General features: G+C 43.3%; 1 long non-coding RNA gene across 2 annotated transcripts; it reads left to right on the forward strand.

Moving 5' to 3' along the window:
* The first annotated feature begins 526 nt into the window (after window positions 1-526).
* On the forward strand, window positions 527-5,349 carry LOC141129730 (uncharacterized). 2 transcript variants are annotated; one of them, XR_012241855.1, is made up of 4 exons: window positions 527-773; window positions 1,991-2,072; window positions 2,428-2,576; window positions 4,420-5,349. It is a non-coding gene; the product is annotated as an uncharacterized lncRNA (long non-coding RNA). The 2 variants fall into 2 exon arrangements; XR_012241854.1 differs by lacking the exon at window positions 4,420-5,349 and having other exon boundaries at window positions 2,428-3,738.
* The last annotated feature ends 1,265 nt before the right edge of the window (window positions 5,350-6,614 follow it).

Here is a 6,614-nt window from a genome sequence, read left to right on the forward strand (position 1 = left end):
TACGGTGTATAGGAGATCGTACAATCAGATTGTACGGTGTGTAGAAAATTGTAAATCAGATTGTACGGTGTATAGGAGATCGTACAATCAGATTGTACGGTGTATAGGAGATCGTACAATCTTCTATGGAGGTCCAGGACCCCCCTTATTAGACGGATTAGGAGGGAAGATATGATTGGACGATCATCTATAACACCTGGATTGGATGCACAGTAATAAAATGGAGGGGGAGGGGGAGATATGATCGTTATGGTGGATTGGTAATGAATCTCCATACACAGCATCAGATCCATCATCCAATAAGAGGAGACTCCATTACACTAACTCCTCCCCCTCCCGGCTGAGACACCTCCCCTCCCTCCGCACATGAATGACCAGAGGGGGAGGACTGTGTTTAGGGTGGGCGGGGACAGGGAGGGGGTGATGTAAAGACACTATTGTCTTGTGGGCGGTGTTTTTAGGGATGGGCGGGCCACAGCGCCCGCCCCCTTCCCCTCACGCTGTTAGATCCCATGGCCGAGGATTGGGCGGAGCCTGATTGGGGGTAAACAGAGACTAGTTCTCAAACAGGTCCGCTCCGTATGGTCACGTGACTCCCTTTTTCTCATCTCACACAGACTGAGAGTAACAGTGGCATGCCCATATATGGGAGGTCCCTGGCCGAGTTGCGCAGTGAACAAGTGGTGACGTCACAGTATAGCTCCCTTCTCAGCCATTATAGTGAGTGCGGAGCTGTGCCAGAGTCATTCTAGTCTGGAGAGCGGTAGAGAGAGGTACGTTGTATTTGTTGCTCTGTGTTCTACATACAATTATCCATAGAATGTTCTTCACTGATGGCGAATCATTCACTGACATGACATAAATATAGAAATAATACATAGAAGATAATATAGAGAGAAATCCGTCACTAATATATGAACTTTTATTATTATTTAAATGTATAGAAAGTAAATGTTTTATTTCCAGCGCCGGGGTTGTGGTACCAGTTACTGGGGAAAGTCTTTCTATCCATTGCACACATCGTATTTATACTGGTTTATAAGATTGGAATACTTATTTCCAGCGCCGGGGTTTTTCGTATCAATCACCGGGAAATAAAAATCACACAAAAAAAAAAAAAGTATCCATTTTCAATGCATTTCAATTAGAAAGTGCGTTTTTGCTGACATTTTTTAACCACCAGGCTTTTTCTGACACCTTATGTAACAAATGAGTATTTTTTTTTTTTGCTAGAAATTTACTTCGAACCCCCAAACATTATTATATATATATATATATATATATTTTTAACCATTTTAGCCCTGGAAGATTTACCCCCCCCTCCCCCCCTCTTCCTGACCAGGCCATTTTTTTCCGATACGGCTCTGCGTTACTTTAAATGACAATTACGGGTGGGCTTTGCAGTTTTTTTTTTTTTATGTCACGCTGTATTTGCGCAGCGGTTTTTCAAATGCAATTTTTTTGGGGGAAAAAAAAATAATGCAAAAAAAAAAACCACAACACAACTCAATTGTTTAGTAAAATATGTTGTTACGCCGAGTAAATAGATACCAAACGCGTTAAAATTGCGCACGCTCGCGCAACAGCGACTAAAAGGCGTACATTTTAAAAGCAACAGTATAAAAATAAATGAATTAATGAAATAAAAAAAAAAAATGTTAAAGTGACCCCCTACCCCCCCCCCCCTCGTTCAAAGGCGAACGCCTGGGACGGTCCTGCACAAACGCAAACAGCAATTGTCCAACACATGTGAGGTATCACCGCGATTCTCAGATTATGGGCAGTCATTCTATCACCAGACCTTCTCTGTAAATCGTTTTATAAAAACTGTACTGTTTAATGCGCTATAAGGGAACAGGATCTCTCTCTCTCTTTTTATTTTTTTTATATATGTATATATATATAGATATATTTTTTTTTTATAGGGTTTACTTTAACCACTTAAAGTAAAAGAAAAAAATTAATCGTTTTGTTTTTTTTCTCTCTGCAGGTGTTATTCTAGACTTATTTGAGCGTTCAAAGAGATTTTTCGTAGTTGGATTCTGAATTTATTGTCAAGACAGATCTAATCAGTAAGTGTCTTTTTGTACCCTTATTATATGTGCCCTTTACTATATAAAATTGTATTATTGTCTTGTTTTCTTAAAGTGGAAGTTCAGTTACCACCCTTTTTTTTTTTTTTTTTTTTTTTTTTTTTTAGATCCTTTAAAACTTTTTGTAATATCTAAGTCACCAACTGATGAGTAACTCTTTTAAAAAGTGTAATATAATTTTCACAGAAAATAACGAACCTTAGAAATATTTGGAAATACTTTTCGCCTCCCCATCTAAAATTTTAAACAAAAAAGTTTTGGAGCAGAGTTCCACTTTAATATTTCAACTTCACGTCAACTCACCATTTCTTTTATTTATTTATTTTTTTTTTAGGTGAAAATGCAAAACAGAAAGGAAGTGCGTCAGAGTGAGGAAGTGCGTCAGAGTGAGGAAGTGCGTCAGAGTGAGGAGGCGTTCCTAAAGAAGAAAGCACAAGCGGACGCAGTTAGGGAGGAGGAAGCAAGGATGAGGAAAGCAAGAAGGTGGAGACAAGAGGAGATAGACAGAGAAGGGGAGGAGCTCAGGGAGAATGAAATGAGGATAAAGGAGGAAGTGGCGAGAAAGCTAGAGAGAGAGCTCCAAGAGAAGAGAGAAAAAGTGGTCGCAGGAAAGGACAGGAAAATAGAGGGGGACAATCTGATGGAGGCCGAGCCAATCAAGAGAGCCCTGAAAAGCGCTCTCAGGAAAAGCAAAGATCTCAGCAAGAAAGGACGTGAGAAGCGAACCGCTTCCCATGTCTCATTTGGAGGGACGTCCTTTATTAGTGCGGTCTCAAGTGAATACGACTATTCACAAGGGAGAGGGAGCGAGGGGGAGGAAGGAAAAAGAAAAGAAGAGAGGGAGAGAACAGAAATTGAAGTGGAACAAGGAGGAATAGAGAGCAGAAGAGATGACAAGGTTACATACAGCCAGGCCAGCATAGTAAGTATCCCATAATATTATAATGCTTAGGTAGCTATGAAAACATGTACAAGAGGGCGCCTGCGCCTAGTGCACTACCTCCAAAATCATTTATTTAAATTCAAATAAAGTAATATACTCACAAAAGCCAATTAGAATCAAGCTAGACAATAGCAGCAAGTGAGATGGGCACTGAAACGGGGGTCTGTCCCCCCCCGAAACGCGTAAGCTTCTTCATTGTGTGGCGTCGGTGGCGATGCCAATCACACTTTCTGGATTGCTGTTTTTGTCGAGCTTTTGTAAGTATATTACTTTATATGATTTTTAAATAAAATGATTTTGGAGGTAATGCACTATGCCAGGGGTAGGCAGCTTCGGCCCAAACTACAAATCCCATCATACCTCTGCCTCCAGGGCTCATGCCTGTGATTGTCAGGGTCTTGCAATGTCTCATGGGACTTGTAGTTTTAAAACAGCCGGAGGGCCGAGGTTGCCCACCCCCCGCACTAGGCGTTTGCGCCCTCTTGTACATGTTTTTACAGTTTTCTGAAGATTGCCCAGTCTGAGGAGGGCGGCGTGGCTGAAATCATTACGTGCCACAGCCCCTGGGTGAAGTTCCTTGGTCTGAGCGCTGGATGGGCTTTTTTGCTTAGGTAGTTATAGTTAAAGTGAGTAACAAATTGTCACCCCAGCTCAACTGCTAATATAAAAGTCCACGATCCAGTGCTCTAGCCGGGACATTCAGGCCCCACAGATACGATACTTAAATCAGGAAGGCTGGCTACACGGGTATGCTCCTGAATAAAAGTACTTTATTAATTATATAGGTACAGGCTGACGCGTTTCGGCTAGGAAGTCTTCATTAAAGCATAATCTGATGAAGGCTTCTTAGCCGAAACGTGTTAAAGTATAGCCTGTACCCATGTAACTAATAAAGTACTTTTATTCAAGAGTTGCCAGCCTTCCTGATTTAATTATAAAGTGGTTCTAAAGGCTGAAGGTTTTTCACCTTAAATGCATTCCATGCATTAAAGAGGAAGTAAACCGCCAAAGTTTCTTTTTTTTTTAAATCCTGCAAAGTAAAGGAATAATGTGCCAGTATGCATCGCCACTCAGCTGCACGCTGTGAATGGCCGGGCAATCTTATTGGACCTGTGACGTGTCCCAGAAGATTGCAGGGAGGGAGGGGGGAGAGGTGATCTTCCTTTCCGGCGCCAGGGGAGGAAGTGGGAGCTGGGTGCCTCTAAAAACAGGGTACCCGCTCCTACCCCCAAAAAAAAATGACATGCCAAATGTGGCATGTCAGGGGGTCACCATCACTTAAAGCGGAAGTTCCATTTTTGGGTGGAACTCCGCTTTTAAAGAAAGAGTAGAGTGACAAATCTGTACTTGCACTTACCTTCTTGTTCTTTGTTTTCCTTATAGGCTCATATGGAGAGGAGTGGAACTGACGAAAGGAAAGCGTTCCAGGCGAGTAGGCTGGGCAAGGTAAAAGAAACGTGGCCGGGTAAGGGAATAAAAGAGATGTGGGAAGAGGAAAGACAGGAAAGAGAGGAGGAAAAGAAAGTAAGCCAAGCGAAAAACATCCGGCTGAATGAGCTAGGAGAGATAAAGAGATCCTGGCCAAGTCACGTTGAAAAAAGCAAAGGGGAAGGAAGAAAATGCACAGAAGAAAGTGTCATTGAAGAAAGTGACACTAAAAAAAAATATAGGGAAGGAAGTGACGTTGGAGGAAGTGCAGGGGAAGGAAGTGCAGGGGAAGGAAGTGAAGGGGAAGGGGAAGAATGTGGAGGGAAAGAAAAGTCTGAAAAAGTCAAGACTACAAAAAAGAAATGGAGAAAATATACTTTGAACTTCAATATCTCCATACGTCCTGTAAAACAAGCCAGGAAGATAGGTCATTGCTGCCAAGGAATGCTGAGTTGCCTCCTAGGACCCCTGTGGAAGACATTGAGAAAAGTAAGTACCGTGTAATATTATACTGCTTAGGTAGTTACATAGTTAAATAGCTGAGGAAAGACCCAGGTACAGTATATACAATACAGTCTCTCACAAACTGTAGCAGTTTAGGACTAGAGGAACAACGACCTCTGGATAGTTGGAGGTCATTCTTCCTCATGGGGGGGGGGGGGGGTCACAATTAGTTAATAAGAAGTTATCCAGTGTTAAATGACAGATCTGTAATGAATGCTCCTTTCCTTGTGAATTGGTGGTGGATAGGTGATTGGCGATGGCAGAATCTTCTTCTATCGCTTATTCCAGGGGTAGGAATAGTGATTGGGAAATGTTTTCTAGTTTCTCAGCAATGGTTATTCAGCCTGGTCAAGGCTTCCCATTGAGGATCCCTCTCACTTCCCTCAGGACCCCTAGTAAATAACGTCCTCCCCTTTTGACGTTTATACTCTTAAAGTACTAAAGTCATGACACGGGGTGAACATTTAGAAAGGGTTCCTATACTTTACGCCGAATTCTCAGCCACCTATCAGGCCGACCTCCTCTGTGGAGACAACTACCTTTATAAAAACTGCCATTTTTGGAGAAACATATATATAATAAATGACCAAGTCCTATACTGAGAAGTATTGCAGAAGTGACAGGCTGTCTGTGATGTAACTGGAAGGTGATAGTCCTGTGTTATATCCACTAATCCTTTTTTTTTTCTCTTTCCACAGAAAATGTGCAGCTTGAACTTCGCCTGCTCGTGCGGAAATAGAGAAGAATAATCAGACCAGAGTGAGGCAAAGTGTTCTGAGTAATAGCAGGACCCAAATTCTAGTTGGGAGGGTAAATATTGGGGGGGATTTGTGCTAGGAGAGGAAGAACAAATTCAGGGGAGCGGCAGTAGGTAAAATTTGTTCTGGGAGGGGAAATATTGGGGGGGTTGTGCTAGGAGTGGTTATTTGGGGGGATTAATGCTAGAGGGATGGGATTTATTTATTCAAGGGGAGTTTTGGGGGAGTGGCAGAAGGTATGTACTGTAAGAGGGGACATTTGGGTGGGTGGGGGAGGGGGGGGTGCTAGGAGGGGAAATTTAGGGAGGGGGGGATGTGTTAGGAGGGGTGATTTGTGTGGGGGAAGGGGAGATTTTGGAGAAGGGAAATTGTGCTAAGAAGAGAATTTATTTTTAGGGGGGGGGGGGGCAGTCTTTAAACAGCAACACAGGACATAGTTACTTGTGATGTGACCAAGGCGAAGGCAGAGCTCCTCTGGGCGGCTTAAGTAGGCAGAACTGATGAGCAGGATATCATCAGCAGCTGTGTAACTGTGGGAAGAGATGGAAGCTGGCAATTAGCCGACAGCTGATCAGCCAGCTCAGAGAGGGAAGGGCTGGGCCCAGCCCTGACAACAACCACTTTAAGGATCCATCTAGCGTGCATCACCACGGCCATGTGGAGCACATGGGGGAGGGAGGGGGGCGGGGCTCCACATCAACATGTTTCGTCATCAGTGGAAACATGTTGACGTGATGCCCCTCCCTCCCCCTTGTGCTCCACATGGCCGTGGTGATGCCCGCTAGATGGATCCTTAAAGTGGTTGTAAACCCTTTACAACCACTTTTTGCTACAGGTAAGCCTATAATAAGGCTTACCTGTAGCTACACTGGATATCTCCTAAATCTG

Source organism: Aquarana catesbeiana, linkage group LG02 (assembly GCF_042186555.1).
Source record: "Aquarana catesbeiana isolate 2022-GZ linkage group LG02, ASM4218655v1, whole genome shotgun sequence".
Taxonomy (NCBI): Eukaryota; Metazoa; Chordata; class Amphibia; order Anura; family Ranidae; genus Aquarana; species Aquarana catesbeiana.